The sequence below is a fragment of the Podarcis raffonei genome, chromosome 6, assembly GCF_027172205.1.
Source record: "Podarcis raffonei isolate rPodRaf1 chromosome 6, rPodRaf1.pri, whole genome shotgun sequence".
NCBI lineage: Eukaryota > Metazoa > Chordata > Lepidosauria > Squamata > Lacertidae > Podarcis > Podarcis raffonei.
In genome coordinates, this window is record NC_070607.1 from 37,376,636 (window position 1) to 37,395,567 (window position 18,932).

The following is an 18,932-nucleotide window of genomic DNA, read 5'->3' on the forward strand; positions in this document are numbered from 1 at the left end:
TCAGGCTCTTCGCGCACTTCCCCGCTCCTCCCTCTCCCCACACGGCGCTGCCACTCTGAGGGACAAAGGGCTCCCCGGGCCGGAGTTATCCTGCCAACCCCCAGCCAACCGTCTCCCGGCTCGTTTGCATGCGGCCACCCTATTGGGGCATGCAAATGAGCCGGGGCGTTCGACTTGGGGCCACCCTTGGGGGGGGGGGAGAGAGAGAGATCCAGGCTGGGAAAGCTGGGTCAGTAACTTTCCCTGCCCTCGCCCGGCGCTGATTGGCAGAGGGAAGAAGTTTTGAGGGGCGGAGTTTGCTGCGGGAGCCTAGTTGCTCTCCCGCCTCAGCTGTTTTTTCTTTGCTGGTTGCATATTCCCCCCCTCCCTCTCTCCCTTTGTTTTGAGAAAGGGGAGGGGGGATTGCGCGCGGGCTTCTGTTTGTGGGCTTAATGCTCTGCAGATCACCCCTGACAATAAATAGTTGTTAGTAAGCAAAGTTGCAAAAGCCAGGAGGGAGCGGGCTCGCAGCAGCGGCTGTTTTAACTCGATCGGCGCCTGGTGCTCGTGTAGATAGGGGAATCGCCACCCCGGAATGAGTCCTGTTTCCCCGCTTGCTGCTGCTGTTTTCCAGCTCCTAAGGACACTGTGGGTTGTTAGGATGGCACGCACGGCAGAATTTTATGGGCGCGTTTAATTAGACAGGTTGCGGGGATTTGAGTTTCGGGCTCTTGTTTCTTAAGCGGGCTGTCATCTGTGTGACCTTTGGGTCGTAAGATGCAGCTTGATTTAAATGGGGAGGAGCTGGCCGCTTGCTCAAGATCCGGGATGGGGAACTTGCCCTCAGGTGGTGTTGGGCTCCTGCTCCCGCCTCTCCCAGCTCCGGGGTGTTGGGAGCTGAGCAAAACGCCCAGAGAGTACCACAGGTACTTACACTTACACCCCAGCCCGCCTACCTACAGTAGAGGTGAATGTCAGGGAAGCAAACCACTTTAGCCGATGGAGAATTGTGCTTATGATGCAGTTTTCCAAGTGTGTGTGAGGCAAGTGACACTGAGGTAACCAAGCTTTGGAAGAGGCAGGGCGGCCTCCTCTTGCCTCAGCTTTGTCTCGGGTCAGCTGAGGCCTTTGCACTATCACTCGATGACAGCTGCCCCAAGTGAGGTATTGCATGTGTGAAGAGTGAGCCATCAAAGATAAAGCACTGCGACCACACCTTCCACAGACTAAAAGGCATTGGTAGCCGTAGGTCTGCTCTGAGGGCTTCTCCACACTTTTCCACTGCTGTTTCCAGGAAGATTTCTGCACTCCCCCCCACCTCCCCAAGCTTTCTTGCTCCGGTGGACCATGCCTGACAAGGGTGCCAACTTGAATAAAATATTGGGGGGCAGGGGAGTTCAACCCCACCCTGCATAATCACAAAATGTGGCACATACACACCATTTAAATGGCAATGCCCATCAACTTGGGGGGGCACCCCCTCAAATATTTTCTTTGGAGGCCAGGCAAGGGACCTCAGCCCCTAGGAGTTGGCTCCCAAGATGCCCGAAAAGAGCAGAGAAAAGGTAAGTGTGGATAACCCCTATGTTGGGGACAACCCAATGCAGTTCAGTCTATACCATTAGCTTTTTCAGCTGCCTGATAAAAGGGAACATGAACAACATATACCGCTTCACTCAGTGAGAGAGGCCAGCCCCACTTGGCAGAATTCCTCTTGCCCCACCTCCCCACACCTTTGCATGTTTGCAATGTGTGTAAAAGGGCTCTCCCCTGGATACTGGTATATGTGGGTGGAGCTGCAAGCAATGAGGGGCCACGATTGGGCCAGAGTCCAACTCTGGGTGGAGGAGTTTTACCTGCACACACCAGTATCTGGAGAGAGCCGTTTCCCACACTGTTTGAATGTGTAGGCAGTAGAGGGGCAACCCAGCAGTGAGGCACCAGTGCAGCCCCCAGCCCCCCCTCCACCAGTGTTTTGCCACATGGGGAGGGTTGTGTGAACACCATAAGTTAAATACATGCATGCATGAACCAATCCTGATTGTACAAATAACATTTTTCTTTATTTGTTGCATTTCTACCCCATATTTCCTGCAAGGAGCTCAAGGTTCTCTCCCTCCTCATTCTATCCTCACAGCAACCCCGTGGTGTAGGTCTGGCTGAGAGACTGTGACTGGTGCAAGGTCATCCAACGAGTTTCATGACTGAGCAGGATTTCGAACTCTGGCCTCCCAGGTCCTAGTCCAATGCTCTAACCACTAAACCGAATATTATAGTTCTATACACTGGGGTCTGGGGGGGGGGGCGGCAGCGGGATGAGAGCAGCTATTTAAGATCTGTCAGCAGATCTTCAAAAGACTGATAAGGCAAAAGCACGTTCCCTTATTCTTCCCAGCAAGCACTCTGAAGCAGAATGAAAACCCAACAGTTCACTAGTAATGCCAATGAATTATTTTTTTTTACACAAACTGTGTGAAAAATATGTTTTATTCAATCATTCGGTGCAGGAGAAGTGGAGAATAAGAACCAAACAGGACAAAATAATCATGAAGTACGCATTCTTCTTTCCCTTCCCTAATTTACATTCTTCACATTTCACACTGTTAACTGGGGTTGGTGTGGATCTATATGCATAAATGCACGTGGTTTCAACAGATAATTTTGCAAGTTAATGACATTTTTAAACCTGTCATCTCAGGGCAAAATATGCAGGTTGGCTTGGTGTAAAAGAATTCTCCTCTCGCATCCCTTTTGCATTCAGGCCAATGAGGAAAGCTTCTGGTCTGATTGACAATCAAGTGAAGCATTGAAGAGTCCTCCTCTCCAATTGAAAGGCCTATAAAGGGGAGGAGTTTCCTGCTTCCTATTTTCTTCCTAATGATATTACTGTTGTTGGCCAGAATCTAATCACCTCACATGGAGGTCACAGGTGATTGTTTTTCGAAGGCACCCATTCCATGAGGTGCCTAACGCAGGCACAGAGCGTTTCCATGTGACTAGGTGAAACCAAGAGTAAAACACATTTCAAACATTACAGCTTCCATGTTGAGAATAAGCTAATGTGACTTTTGTTCTTGTTAGTAAATCCCTCATGGAGGCCTTGAGGTCTGAGGCGGCGGTTAGGCCCGGTTCATTTCAAAAAGGAGCTGCATCCGAGGAGATGGTTCCATGTAGAACATTGTTTGTGTGAATTAGCTCCTCACACGGTTGTGACAGTTTCAGCCACACCAATTGAACCCCCCCCCCAATATTTTTTTTAAAAAAGAGTGTCACAAGTCACAACTACCTGGTTCACTCCAATTGTTTTATGCATTAAATTTACACAATTCCCTTTTAAGTGGCAACCACACCACTGTATTAAAGTGGTCATTAGGAGGCCTGACAGAGAGCAAGACTATTCATGGCAAGAACAACTCAAACATGCTGAAATGTCATGTCCGGTTGGAGCTGTTGGACTATAGTTACTGGGGAGCGGGGAAACCCACACAGAGTGTTATTTGTGCCAGGTTTTAATTCCTGGATCCGGTTTTGAATGTCAGGGCTAAGCTTCGGCATTCATGAAGTAATAAAAAGGTGCCTCTGAGCATGTGCAGTGTGCACTGCCCTGACCACTATAGTGTGCCTTTCTGCAAATCTCCAAGACTGGTGACAGGGGAGCAAGGCAGACTTGATGCTGCATGTGCTCCTTCCTCCTTTGCAACCTCCAAATGAAAGAATACATACATAAAGGATGCAATGACTTTAATATGCCTCTAGTCAGATCCAGGAGCCAGTCTCAAAACTCTTTCTCTTTTCTTTTCTTTTCCGTCCCCGCCCCCCATAATCTGGTTGCTTTCTATTCCATACTAGTTTTTTATTTCCTCTTCAAGGCCACAATACCCACTTCCCAAATATTAATTTCCGCCTGGGGTCCTATATTAAAAATCAGCACCGTAGATACATAAGCTTACACTTTCAAACTACAGAGATTAAAAACCCACACAAATTATATATTCTTCTATATATGCAGCCTAATCGTGTGTGTGTGTGTATAATTTCTTATCCAGCCTTTCATTAGTACACTGGGAAGTGTTAATGAAGGAAACACAGAAGATGTTTTGGAGTGTTTGCACAAGACCCAGTTGAGAGAAAACAGCTGAAAACTACCAGAGGGCCCTTTGGCTAGCTTGAGGAAGGTAAGGAGCCACTAAGCAGTGAAAATAAAAGCGGTGGGAGGAATTCTTAAAAAAAGGTTCCCCACCCCTATGTTAGGGGTAGAAGAAAGTAAATTCCCAGTTTTCTGTTTCTCCTTTTCCAACCAGCTCTCAAAATATCATGGCTCATAGAGACCATTGAGCATTCTCAGTTTTAAAGCCCCCCCCTTTTTTAATTTATAGGCATAAATACTTCAGCCTTTCTGGGCAATATCCTAAGTACGGAGAAACTACAATGCTATCTTGGTTGGTTTCAAACTGGTAGACACTCAACCCTCTCTCTCTCTCTCTCTCTCTCTCTCTCTCTGGTAGACACTCAACCCTCTCTCTCTCTCTCTCTCTCTCTCTCTCTCTCGTGTGTGTGTGTGTGTGTGTGTGTGTGTGTGTGTAGCCCAATTCAATATATGTCTATTGAGAAGTAATTATTGAATAAGGCTTTCTCCCAAGTAAGTGCATAGGATTGCAACCAGACAATGCAATTCTCTGCATGTTTACTCAGAAGTCAACCCTGTGCAGTTCAGCAAGGCATATGCCTTAGTAAGTGTGCTCAGCTTTGATTTGGTTTGGAACAGAAATGTGAAACATCCGTTTTTACCACATCGTTGACTGGAATGAGAAAACTTTTTTTTTTAATGGTGCTTCTATGCTTTCACCTGCTGTTGGAAGGTTCCCACGATTCACTGATGCATTCCATGTTAGGAAATCCGTTCTAACCAAATCCATCTGCTTCCTTTCTGCCCTCCATCTGGCATCTCATTTCTGTTTTCCAGACCCATAACTGCATTTGCAGGATAAAGTTCTACCTCTTCTAATTACCCCAAGATGAATGGAGAGAGGAAACAAAATAAATAAATAAAATAAAATAAAAATAGGGCACGTGTGCATTTAGAGCAAAGGACAGGTTTTGAAAACCATAGACGAAGGAAGCAGGTGGATATAGCTGATTTAGGCTGTGATCCTATAGCCTGACTTGGGAGCAAGTCCCATAGAACTCAGTGAGATTTGTGTTGAAGTAGAAATGTGTAGGATTGCACTGTGTATACTGTGTATTGTTAAATGTGCATTAGCATTACAAGGCTTAATGGATGAGAGGCAGAGCACAAAGGAAAGGTGATTGCAATGCAGATTTTTAAGGAGTAATAAGGAAGTATGGTTACATGGTGTGTGTGAATTTTCTTTGCAAGTAGAGGAAAGGAAGTGGAATAAATTGGAAGAGGGGAATAATGGAGACATTTCTGCATGCTTTTTAAAAACTGGTTTCAGTTCTGCAGCCTAGCTCTGCTGGAGTTTGGAAGCGATATATCTGCCGTTTTTGTGTTTTTATCTTTGTGGTAATGAGACATATTTTACCCAACTTTTCAGTGCATGCTTATACAGTATAGAAGGTCACAATTCAATTTGTCTTAACCAGCATCCATGCTCATGGTTCTCCTGGGGGATGTGATCCACAAAAAGTTGTCATGGAACACTCTTCAATCCGGTAGTGTCCCAAATTAGGGTGCAGGCTTCTGGGCTATTCCTATTGGTAGAATGAAGGGCAGTATGGAAATTTGAACAACAACAACACTACGAAGCCATCTTCTCCAGCACATCAAACAATGCTCTCTACAAGTGGATCTGCTTGCAAATGGCAAGCTGGAGCCTTCCTCCACATCCTGTAGCCAGGAGGTTTTCTAGCCCACTGCTTTGTACGTCCGGGTGCAGCTGCTCCCCATAAATGGGATCTGCTAAGAGGGAGCAGACCTTCTGGTGCAGAAGGGCTCTATCTTGACTCCTTCCCATTTGTAAAGAAGAAGATCTGCAGTCTGCTGAATAGCACAGCCAAACGGAGCAAGGTTTTGAAAAGTGTGCTAGTGAGCTTCATACATACAAATAATCCTTGGGTTAGTCTTTGCAGGTGCAGACTCTGCATTCACAGAGGGTGCCCCAATAACTCACTGAGGCAAGGAAGAACAAGGTGCATATTCCTTGCCATTCCAGGAAGAAGCAAGCAGGTGAGGAGACAGCCCTCTTTTCAGGAGCAGGTTTAGGGAGTAAGGTGGTATCACAAAAGGGCTGCACATTCTTAGGTATTTAACGTATTATTTTTGCTCTCCATGAGAGACATTTATGGGATTTTCTGCTTCACGTGACAAGATAACTGGGCCAGCCTTGGCTTCATACCTTCCAACGCAAAACTGGAATGCGTGTCTTCCGGGACGCACTTCCCGTGCCTCACCCTTGCCCCCGCAAAACACACTTTTGTAGGGTGCAAGATCTTACACGGCGCCCAAAAACTTTTTTCAGCAAGATCATGGCACCCAAAATGGCTGCCGAGATCTTGCAAGAAAAGACAAGGTGGCGTGTTTTTTCCAGGGCACTTGGAAAATATGTTATGTGGCTGCTTTAGATATCAACGGCTGTTGACCATTATGTTCCACCAGCACTATCACAGGCAGTATGAATCTGAATACAAGTTGCTTGGAATTGCAAGTGAGCAGAGCGCAGGTGAACAGGCCTGATTCAGCCGATTCTTCTTATGTTCTTAACTATCCACCTTGACATCAATGGCGGGGGCACTATTTGTTGTTTCATCTCAGATAACAAAATGCCTTGGGCCAGCCATACCTCTTTTGTTGAATTTCCCCAACTCGGCATGCATGGACAAGCGCCCACATCTCAGCATTAGGGAATGGGCCACATAGCCTTTCGTACTGCCTTCCTTTTGAAAACGCAGTCAACATCTTGATTTTCTCACTCCCTTCTTTTTCCAGTAAATTATTGACGTAAGAGCTGAGGCAGAAGATATGGTGAGAAACTTTGTACCTCTGTTGAAACAGGAAGGGTTGAGCCCTCAAGCTATTAATGTCACAAGGGTTGCTTTGAGAAGCCGGGTCCTGGAAAAAAGGATTAGGTATATAAATGGGTATCCTATTTTCTGCCCGAGAGAAGCACATAAGATTGTTAGCAAACAATACAAAGGGGTGCATTTTGTTCAATACCTTTACTGGGGGGCAGGGGACAAAACTACATGTAAGACAGGTTTTTAGATATCCAAGGGTTTGTGTGAAAAGGAAATTATCTTTATTTAAGTTCTACTTTCAACTTTGGGGTGTTAGGGGAGGGGTAGTACTTCTCATGGGGGACACGTCATGTTCCTTCTGGGGTAGTTTGTCCATCTTTGGTCCCCACCCTGCACTCATCTCCTAGAAGCTGTCAGTATGCAACAGTGTCTGACCAGCTGAACCACATGAGGGTAGCTGATAGGTCTTAAACCCTCAGTGAGTTAGGTGGTTTCTGCACATGCTGTAGAGGGAAGTGAGGGGCAGATGAGGTTTGTCAACCTGGGAAAGTAGCCTATCTTAGGAGAAAGAAAACTCTGATCCTAAGCCTTGTGGGATATATTTGGGAGAGGAAAAGGCTACACAAATCTGGGGTGGAGTCTCTAAGACGGTGCCTTGTACACCTCCTTCCAGCAACTCCTGCAGCGAAGGTGGTACCAAATGTATTGCTCTGCTTTCCACATCGGCTGAGGCTGAGGAGGGGGTGTCTTGTCTAGTCCAATCCCCTGCAATGCAATGATGATGGGATTGCATCCTCTAGTGCACCTGAGGCAGGAGTCTAGTTTGCAGAGTAGGGGAAGCAGAGCAGGTCATCTAGTATATTCAGACGGGAATAGTTAGGGCTTTTAGGAGGGGCAGCCAGCATCTGCTGCTACTGTCCAGCATCTGCCCTTGTCTCACTTTGTCTAATGGTAGGGCTGGCACTTGGAAGGGAAGAATGATTAAGTTTACTACCTATTTTTCTTTAAATGATTTGTTTTATACCACCGACTGACCTGTGCAACACAGCAACAAACCCTTTTCTGTGGGAACTTGATAACTAATTGAAACTCAAACGAATGATGTGATTTATGGGCAACCCTCCTTTACTTGCAGATTTAGCCCTGGTTGTCCAATGACATTGACATTCCTTAGCTACATGTTAGAGGAGGTGCAAAGTTCTTGATATGCTCACCTCCATGAGTCAGCATTTCCTCCCCTTGGCCACGACAAAGAACATTAGCACAGAGGAGTTATAGGAGGGAAGCCAACTTCCTTCTATAGCTAGAATGCAGATTACAGAGGTACAAAGCAGGGTTGATAAGAGTGCTGGGTCAGTCAGTTTTGCGTCTTCTGCTGTGCTTCAGCTGTGCTCAAATACTTTTAGTCATTTAAATATTTGTCACCTTAAAAAAAAGAGAGATTTCAAAGGAGTTGAAAATATGAGGCCATCTGCTGAAGGCAAGGGGGAGTGGAAGTTTGCAGAAGTCCATTTAAAAAACCACTCTGGAGGAGTATCTCCAAACCAGCTCTGTGAGGACTGATCATTCTAAACAGCCATGAAATGCTGAGAGTTGCAGGGGTGGGTGTTTGGAGTAGACAAACCAAGGGGAGAGTGATTGTTCTGCTTGACTGGAATGAAACTTTAAAGAAAAAGACTCTTGCCATTCTTTATTCAAGCTATTTCTATACAACCTTTCATGCAAACATTACAAGGCAAAGAACAAGAAAGCATTAAAAAAAAAAGGAGATTATGGAATAAATAAGAATAAAGGAATAATTATTAAGAGGGAGGATACACTACCCGCAAATTTTCTTCAAAGTCCCAATGGCAAAATCTAGAGTGAGATCTTTTGACCGCATTTGGGGCATTTGGACAGGAAGTATGATGAGGAAATGGAAGGGGTTTTCTCAAGCGGCGGAGATAAAGCAGCACGTCTGGTTTCTGCGTCAGTGAGATGTGCAGATATCGGAACTCCTGAAATTACTGGTTACCAAATTCAGCTGTCTTCTTAGTATCACTGGGCTGCTGGTAGGAAGAAAGCAGTTCATCCTGTGCCAGAACTTTACATGAAGGTTATGGGTACTTTATCATAGAATCAGAGTCAAAGATCGTTTAGCCCAGTTCGCTGCCAATCTAGGAAACCGATTACCTCATAATAAAACCTCTAGTAAAGGAGAGTCTACCCCCTTCTGATAAGGCAGCCTGTTCTGCTGTTAAACAGGCTGTACTATCAAGACATTCTAATCAGTTCTAGAATTTCTCTCTGCTTTGAGTATTTTTAATTCTATGAATATTTCTGCGGACTTGGAACAAGGGTAGGGAACTTGGGGCCCTCCGAGGGACTACAACTCCCATCATCCCTGATCACTGCCCATCCTGGCAGGGGCTGATGAGAGTTGAGGTCCAACAACAACTGTGGGAGAGCACAAGTTCGCCATCACTGCCCAGAGTGATGCTAGCAAGACTATTGATTTCTGTTTCAGGGCTCCCCGAATCCACCGCCATAATATCACAACTGCAAAAACTGAAGAAACAATAATCTCAACAAAAATACTGTCCACATTCTATCAGTCCATGTCGACTGGGGTTGATGGGAGTTGGGATCCAGAAACATTTGGAGGGCCACAGGTTCCCATCCCTGCCTAATGCTATCCCACTTTGTTTGATCATTATTTATTACAGTGGTACCTCGGGTTACATATGCTTCAGGTTACAGAGTCTGCTAACCCAGAAATATTACCTCGGGTTAAGAACTTTGCTTCAGGATGAGAACAGAAATCGTGCAGCGGCAGCAGGAGGCCCCATTAGCTAAAGTGGTGCTTCAGGTTAAGAACAGTTTCAGGTTAAGAACGGACCTCTGGAACAAATTACCGTATTTTTTGCACCATAACACTCACTTTTTTCCTCCTAGAAAGTAAGGGGAAATGTCTGTGCGTGTTATGGTGCGAATGCCTACAGATGGCGGGGGGATCGGCTGCAGTTGTGAGCAGAGGATCCATGGTTCCCCTTCCTTCCCTCCTCCGTGGCTCGCTTTGAAACAGCAAAGCAGGAGAAGAGCCGCTGAGTGGGGAGGAGAGAGGGACAGAGAGCCTGCTTCTTTAAAGGAGCAAAGCGGGAGAGGAGAGGAGCCGCTTACACGGGTCACCCCAAATTCACCAGCAGATCACATAGCATGTCCATGGCTACAGCTTGCACCAAAAAAATCATGCACCCACTGTTGCCTGGGGCCGCGGTGGTGCAAAAACATGGTTACAAAGCATGGATCCTCAGGATTTTTGCATTAGGCTACCCCAAACTTACCGTCAGATCACATGTCTGTTGCCACAGAATGAACCACAAAAATCATACATCCACTGTTTCGTTTAGAATATTTTTTTTCTTGTTTTCCTCCTCTAAAAACTATGTGCTTGTTATGGTTGGGTGCGTGTTATAGAGCGAAAAATACGGTAAGTACTTAACCCGAGGTACCACTGTACATTTATATACTGCCTTTATCTTCCAAGGAGCTCAAGGCGGTCAGCATGGTTCTCTTCCTCTCCATTTCATCCTCACAACAGCCCTGAGAGGTACGTTAGGCTGAGAGACGGTGACTGGCACAAAGTCACACAGAGAGCTTCACAGCTGAGTGGGGATTCGAACCCTGGTCTCCCAGGTCCTAGTCCAACACGCTAACCATTACACTTTAGGCCAGAAGTGGATGGCATAGTGGGGCAATGGCATTTAACCTGACCTCCTGATAGCTGAGTCACCACTGCTTAATGGGAAAGAGAGGGCCAAGGTTGGCATGGTGCCAGTCCAGGGCTGCTGCCTGTGTGCTGGCACCAACCTCCCTGCCCCCTTGCCCCCCTTTCCTTCCCAATAAGCAGCAACAACTCGGTTTTGGGGAGGCTGGGTGAATGCCGTCATCCCACCCGCCTTCTGCTGCTGTTTTGGATCTGAAACATTCAGTGTAGTCTATCATAGTGTAGTCTATCATAGACTTGTAGAGTTGGTAGGGACCCTGAGGATCATGTAGTCCAACCCTCTGCAATGCAGGAATATGCAGCTATCCCATACAGGGATCGACAGGGATCGAACCTGCAACCTTGGCATTATCAGCACCACGCTCTTAACCAGAATATCTTTATAATGTAGTTCTTATGCACTGATAAGCTCCCTTAAAACCACAATGTCCGTTTTGTTACCAGTAGATCGTGATAACTTTATTTCCTGTAATCCTGGGCGAATCAGTGATTATAAGGCAGTCGCTTCTCCCAGGGCAAAACACAGATCTGCAAACTGAGGGCCACACTTCAACTTTTGGTCTCGCTAGGTTAGCTCAGACTACGCCGCCGTCGTATTTTGTGACAAGATGTGATGTGACACATCGTCAAGCCTGATGCCTGGGAAAGCTGCTCTTGCAGCAGGTAGAAAGGGAGCAGCAGATGGTAAGGCAGCAGTAAAACAGGTGGAGGCATTGTTTGAAGATAGCCTGAATTAAGCTTGCTTAATTTGTTGGATCTCTGCTAAATCCCAGCAACGATTGTCTCTTGCGCAGCATCAGGTTTATCCAGCAGGCAAGCAGTCAGAACTAGACCATCTGTAATCACTTATTGTGCTAAATCTTCTTTAAAGCTAGCCACCAAACAAATGTCTTCCCTCTCGCTCGTTCTAGGTGAGAACAGCCCCTGACACCAGGGCATGAGAAAATACGCTGCAGAGCTTGGAAAAATGTTTGTTTTCCTGGGAGTATTTTCAGCTGGAGGGTAACTCCCTTCTCTTCTCACTTGGCTGAAGTGCAAAAGAGACCTCTGACAGTCACAGAGTTTGCCTTTCTACTGGGGCCCTCTTCCAAAAGGAGAAAAGCATTTTCCAAAACAAGGGCCTCCAAGGTTGCTGAGATTGCAGCCTTGATGTGGGAATCAGCTTCAAGCCACTCCCACACTCGATAGAGCTGGAGTAGCAATACAAAGGAGCTGAAATGAACCTTTATATTCTCCTTGGCATGGGCAATTCTGTCTTAAACTTTGGGGCCACAATTACAAGCTCTTTCTGCCCTACCCTTCCACCAGGATATCAAGAGATGTTTCCTTGGATTGTGCTTTTGCCAATAGCCAGGAGCAAAATAGGATGATTCTTTGGAAGCAAGGCTCCACACAAGACTACAGCACCGGTTTGCCTATCTCAAATGTGTGCATCCCCACATTTGTCTTTGGGGGAGTCACTGTTAGTGGTCCTCCATGGTTCGGTTCCACCAGAAGCCATCCTTTTTAGTATTATGGACCCAGTTTTTCAGGACTCCCTTCCAATTCAAGTCAAACAGGCCTCCTTCTCTACTTAACTTTTCTAATGAAGAGTTTTATTCCAGCAGGCAATTTAATATCTCCCCCCCCCAGTTTTTTAATTTTTTTGTACTGTATGTTTGTAAACCACGTGGGCAGATCCCTCAAGTGTCCCGGAAAAACTGGGACATTTCGGGGGGGTATCATGAGCACGTGATGTCCCCTCCACAATCTTGCATGGTGACCCAAAATGCACACTTTGGGGCACCATGCTCTCCCAAAGTGATTTGGGGAGGTAGGAACCACAAGGCAAAATCATGTGAGATCATGGCTGCCATGCTCTCACGGAAGGGGGGGGGGGAAGGGAAGATGTTGTCTGGGAAGATGGCATCCCGGATTTTGGCTTCAAAGTGTTGGAGGGTATGTGTGGGTACTATTGCAGTTTGGCGGTACATAAATTGTTTACATGAATGAATGAATGAATGAATGAAGTAAATAAATAAATGATATATAACATAGAATCCTAGAGTTGGAAGGGACCCTGAGGGTCATCTATTCCAACCCGCTGCAATTATGTTGTGAAAACATTGTGCTCTGAATAGACCTTCATAGACTGTTGGACCATGTATCAGGGTGGATTAGGGTGTGTGTGTGTGTTTGTGTATGTGTGTAAGTGCAGTCATACCTCAGAAGTAGAACGCCTTGTGACTTGAACGTTTTGGCTCCCGAACGCCACAAACCTGGAAGTGAGTGTTATGGTTTGTGAACGTTCTTTGGAACCCGAACATCAAGCGCAGCTTCCACAGCTTCTGATTGGCTGCAGGAGCTTCCTGCAGCCAATTGGAAGCCGCGCCTTGGTTTCCGAATGTTTTGGAAGTCAAATGGACTTCCGGAATGGATTCCGTTTGACTTCCGAGGTATGACTGTATGCCAATTGCCTTGCCCATCCATCCAGAGTAGCGCCTAAGCTTTTTCCGAAGAATCGCTTGACTGCCAGATGCCACATTTCAGGTCATTTGTTCTCAGTCAGCACACTGTGCTTCTCTTGTGTAAGCAAGCAAGCTGATCCAGGACACCAGATCCCCAAACACACCTGTTTATGCTCCAGACAGGCAAGGGAGCATTTTATTCACACTCTGCAGCACCATGGTACCCTTTGGCCCTTAAAAAAACCCAACAACCTCATATTTCACCTTTAGGAAAAGGAACTCTGCGCATGCTGAGAGGCACTGTGCCAGCATATCAAAAACGGTTGTAGGTGTGAGCCAGAAATAGACTCTGGAAAGTGCTGTGGGAGAAAGGCAGGCTAGGTCAGCCAGCCCAATGTACATTAAAACCTCACCCTTAGGACCAAATTAAACCTGGGTGTGTAAACACAGATCTGGCTCAGTTTCATCGGCTGTGTACTGCACATGACCGGCTTGAAATGCAGACAAGGTTGTTCTTTTCCTCAGTATGGACTGAAGCTGGTTTCGGAGGGTAAATTTGTAAAAAAGCAGTATTTTCATCAGAAATGACAGGATAGAATTGTAGAGTTGGAAGGGACCCAGAGGATTATCTGGTCCAACCCCCCAGCAATACAGAAATACACAGCTGTCCCATACGTGGACCAAACTTGCAACCTTGGCGTTATCAGCACCATGCTCTAACTAAGTGAGCTATCCAGGCTGATGATAGTGACTGACATAGGTGTAGCTAGGATTTATGTTGGGGGGGGGACACCCACCTGTCATCACACTCTGTCTAGCTCTCTCTATTGCTCCCGTCAGGTTGCCAGTTGCGTTGCTAGAATGCACCACATTCTCATCCAAGTGATCGTAGGGAGCATTTCAGTTTGAAATATTCTGGTTATTTCTACTTTTAGTTAAGCAATTTTATTTATTTACTTGATTGGAGGAGGAGGGCAGCTGCCCCCCTGCCCCCTGGCTACACCCATGGAGACTGATTGTGGTGGGAACACTCTGGATGCGGAGTAAAAAGCAAGTATGTACCCAGATACAGAAAGCAAGCAGTGATGGGTCTGCATTTAACAGCAAAAGGGGAGGTGTGGCAGACAGAAGTCTCCTCTGTCGGCAGCTTATGCCCCCTCAGGCCTTCTCCCATAACACTTTGTGCCAGCCAAGTACCGGTGTATTGGAGCTGGGCTGAGGAAGGAAGCAACTAGGGAGGCAGACTCTCGGAGGTAAGTTGTGCATCCGAAGCAAGGAAAAGGGGAATGAAGAAGTAGCTGGTATGGGTGGTGTTTTAAATACTTAATGAGGCGCTCCACTCGTACTAACCATCCCAGGGCGCTCAACCACTGCCACAGTGTCCTTTCTTCTATCAGATCAAAATGAACAGATAACAGCAAAGGTTGCTAGGTTCATAGCAGGGGTAATCAGAATGAGGGCCACTAACTGACAGCTGATTCAGGACTTTAAATTGTGCTCTTATATCAAATTTCCTTTTCTGCATATACTGTAATGTTTTACTGTTGCTATGGCCATTGGCTAATACGAATAAAGTTTTATCTTATATAACAAGGAGGCACTCCACAGGCTTAAATGTTTCTGTGGGTAAACCTGAGGAGATCCTGGTTATGCGGCAGTAATGTCCGAAAACGAAACTTCCCCCCTTAGCCTCACCAGGAGAGGAGTCCGAGAGCTTTCCAACAAGCTTACGTCCAGCGTGAATTCATAGCCGCACATCGGTTTCCATCTGGCAGCTGTCACTAAAAGTACTTCAGATCACCTGCCAAGAAACTGCAAAGGATGTTTCTTCCCCATATGGACCTTTGTGCTTTAAACTTTACTTTCATAATTTGCCAGGCTCCTGGCTGGAACTCCCTTTTTATGGAGCTCATTTGGCTCCATAAATATGATGCACAATACCAATCAACCAATCGCAAATGAGGTATGGTAGGAGTTGGAAAGGGCGCAGAAAACCACTTATGCATTAACTCTTAGACTGTGCCACTTTAGCAGTCACTCTGCATGCCTTAAGGCTGCTCTGCTGCCCTCATGTGCTGTGGAGGACTCTGCCCCATTGCCATTGGTGAGGTAATGTTCAGCTGCCAATCTGGTTAGTTTCCAGGTTGTGGAGAAGTTGCCGTCTATTCCTTTCCTTCAGGCAGCAAAATATAGTATGATCAGCCTTGGCTGCTGGTTTCTGGGGGATAGATCTAATTTCTAAATGCTCACTGTCCCTAGGCAGTCTGTCTCTGAATACCAGCAACCTTAGGCTTACATTCTCTATAGATTTTCCAGAGGTTATCTTGCTGGCCACTTGTGGAGACTAGATGGATCCTTGACCTGAACCAAAGGGCACTTGTGGTGCAGTCATAAGCTTCTTTTCCACACACACCTCTTTTTTGGCAATGCATAAGTGGCCACACTCTAGCAGCTTCTACTTGCCCATCCTGTGGTTCTGAAAGCCACCCAAAATCTCAGAAAGCCACTCCATGTCCTTGCACTTAGAGATGGCAACCCATAAGCCACAAATTTCTGTGTTTTTGGCTCATGAAGGACATGTCAGAATGTCCTCCCCTGATTCTTTTGCCACATGTAAAAACAGCTTACAGAAGTGTAGGAGCTGAGTCCAGGTGCAACAACTCTGGTCCGAGTAAGCAATGAGTGAACACTTCTTTATCACAGATATCTCTTGTGGTGTGGCTGTTCTTGTATACCAAGTTCTGCTACCCCACATCAACCAACATAGAATAGTTTAAATGAGATCCAAAGTACTATTTCAAATTTTAGAATCCAAAAGAGAAATGAATTTCAGCAGAGCAGGGCAATTTTCAAGAGCCCTGATCTCAGATATATTCAATATTAAATTGCCTCAAAGCAATGGGGGTGCATTTGTAGTGGTTAGGTTTTTTTAAAATACACCTTATGTGAAATCACATGTGATCCAAACCATTAGGATGGTAGTGCTTGTTCTCTCATTTCCCTTAATGATGCCCATGCCAAAGCAAAAGCCATTGACACTTTCCTGGCAAACCGAAGAGAATGACTTCCTTAATGGTCCAACTGAGAGTATGTGGAGGAGTGAAGAATATGGGTGGTATGTGTTTGCATGACAGGATAAGCTGAAGTCTTTAATTTACCCGAAGAGTCTACATGGGAATCAGAAGTTCCAGATTCTCCTAACCAGATAAGCCACCAAAATGGCTCAATCAAATCTTCTGACAAAAAAAAGAGAGTTGACAATCAAAGCAGTCTTAACTACGCAGTTTCTGCAGACCCGTCTTAGTTCCTTGTCATGCAATGCAACACCTATAAATAACAATACAACTGGAGGAAATTGGAGCATGCCTTATGTAATGTAATATAATTGAGGGGAGGTTTCATCCAGTTATTTAGATTCCAGGCCAAACGACACTTTATACAGAAATGTGTACAGTGAAACTCCCAACAGCTGCTTGGCAAAGGGAGTGATTTGAAGCGGGGAAGTAGCCTGTTGGTGGGTGTGGGTTGCCAAAGTTAATATTACCTTAGTCAGCTGCTTTTATTCTGAAATCCAACCCCCCCTAAGCTGTTCTCCTCCAATGGGGTTCTAAAAGCATATCTGCAAAAGTGTGAACCCCACCAATGGTGGGGGATGGAAGAGGCTGGAGAGAAGTTGTGGTGGGCAAGGAAAGGGTTAAGGGCCCTACACTGCTGTTGCACTCTAAATTCCCCCCTCCGCAAGCTGCTTTTCCTATTAAAAAAATAGACATGCATTTGGGTGCAATGTTTTGTTTGGCGCAGAGTTTACAGTGCAGGCATTCACAGTGCAGAGCGGAGCTGGGTCATGCTGGGATGGTAGTGGGCTGCCAACTGTGCAGGTTATATCCATGGAGGGACCAATCATGGACATGTGCTAATGCAATGAAGGCATAAAGAGACAACCCAACCTTGACTCTCGGATGTTCCAAGCCAAGATTCTTTCCCACGGGAGCAATGCTGCTTTCTGCAACTTGCTCATTCATATGTTCCTATCCTGCCTTTCTATTTCAAATTGCAGTGCCCAAGGCCACAAATATCAAAATTTAACTCAAAACTTAACCCACACAAAGGGAGCAGCAAAGAAAATTGGGGAAGTAGGAGCTATAAATTCAAAGAAGGCTCACCTGGCTGAAAGACTTGTCAGAACAGAGGCGTCTTTAGCTGTCATCAAAACATAAACAGGGAGGGAAATGATCAATCATCTGCAGCAGGGAGCTTCACATCCTGGGTACCACAACAGAGGACACCTTTCTGAACATTCCACTGTGCAAAATGGGCTCCTCTGAAAGTGGCAGTGGGACACTAAGAAGGATTTCGGAGACTGAGATTCTAAATGAGCAGGCAATAATATGGAGAGGACTTGGCCCTTTCAATTGCAGGATAAGCAACCTCATAACTAACCTGCTTAAGTCTAATTAGTGCACGAAGGACTTAAGACAATTGAATAAGCTGTCCTGCCAGGCTTAGCTCACCTTGGGAGGGACTAGGTAATCAAGCCACTGTTCCCCTCCAGTCTCCCTTAGAAGCTCAGTGGGTGAAGAGGCTAAACAGGTTGCTCCAGCTTAGCTGCATGACTTTCACAAGCCATTCAGGTGTTCCTATATCAATAATTTAGGAACTTTCACCACTGTAACTAGGTCATGTTTTACTGCCTGTGCAACTTTTTATGAATGCTGTATGGAAAAGCACATAAATCTGACCTTTGGGGAGTTCGTAAGTAAACCATTTTAAACTTACCAAATGTGTGATTTTATTTTTTTTTATGCTAAGGGAAGAGGGAAGTTTTGGAACTCACAATGGGATATTTTAAAGCACTAACTACCTATATTTCCATGCTTTACTTTATTGCTTATGTTGTGATTCTCTCACCAAAGATTACTTGCCCCAAACTAAGATCTTGGCATCCAGGAATTCTCTTTTTTATACCTATTTTTTCCCTTGCCACCAACAGAAGTATTGTGGGTCCACGCAGTTTGGGTCTTTGAAGGTAAGCAGCCTTTTGAACTGAGCCTGGAAATGGTGGAGCTACTATAAGAGGAAAGTTGCGTAAATTAAATAAAAAGAACCCTGGTTACTTGTGAAGCTGTTTGTGCCTGTTGTATCATGCAGCGTTCACATAATGGAAGTGTGTGGGAGACCTGTGAGCACTCCAGTTTTAATTGTAGGAAGCATGCATTGGAGAGAATACATGCAAGGCCTCTAGGGAATAAGTTTGACAAGAAGAAATAAAAAGCAGAGGAGAAGTTCAAAACTGGTGGGGATTTCTGTACCCTCCAACATTCTGCCGATCAAAATCGGAACTCGCATCTTTCGCTACCACGCTCCTGTGTGAGCCAGCTGGGGCTGCCCTACCCCAGCCCCTTCGTCCATTACTGGCAGCAGCTCCCTCAGCACACCGGCACCTCCAGCTCCTCCTCTTCCTCTTCCTCTTCCCCATCCTCATCATCCTCATCTTCACTGGCTTTTTTCTCCTCCTTCAGCAGGGGTGGCGTCAGGAGGAGGTGGCGTAGCCTCTGGGCCTGGTCTGCACCAGCAGCAGCTCCCCCTCCATGGGTTCCAGCTCGGGTGCCTTCTTTAGTGTGAAAGACACATCTTTTAGTGCCGAACTCACATGGGAGCCAGCTGACTCATGCAAGAGCTCAGCACCGAAAATGGGACATCCAAGCCGAAGCCAGGGTAGCTTCTGTCATTCCAGGGTGTCCCAGTCGAATCAGGACTGTCAACAG

At 46.0% G+C, this 18,932-nt stretch overlaps 1 long non-coding RNA gene across 1 annotated transcript in view; it reads left to right on the plus strand.

Annotated features, from left to right (window-relative positions):
- The first annotated feature begins 2,498 nt into the window (after positions 1-2,498).
- Positions 2,499-18,932, plus strand: part of LOC128415630 (uncharacterized) — a 30,064-nt gene continuing 13,630 nt past the window's right edge. Inside the window, exons 1-3 of the long non-coding RNA XR_008331022.1 lie at positions 2,499-2,908; positions 4,026-4,154; positions 6,070-6,166. This is a non-coding gene — a long non-coding RNA (uncharacterized LOC128415630). The remainder of the gene's footprint in view (positions 2,909-4,025; positions 4,155-6,069; positions 6,167-18,932) is intronic.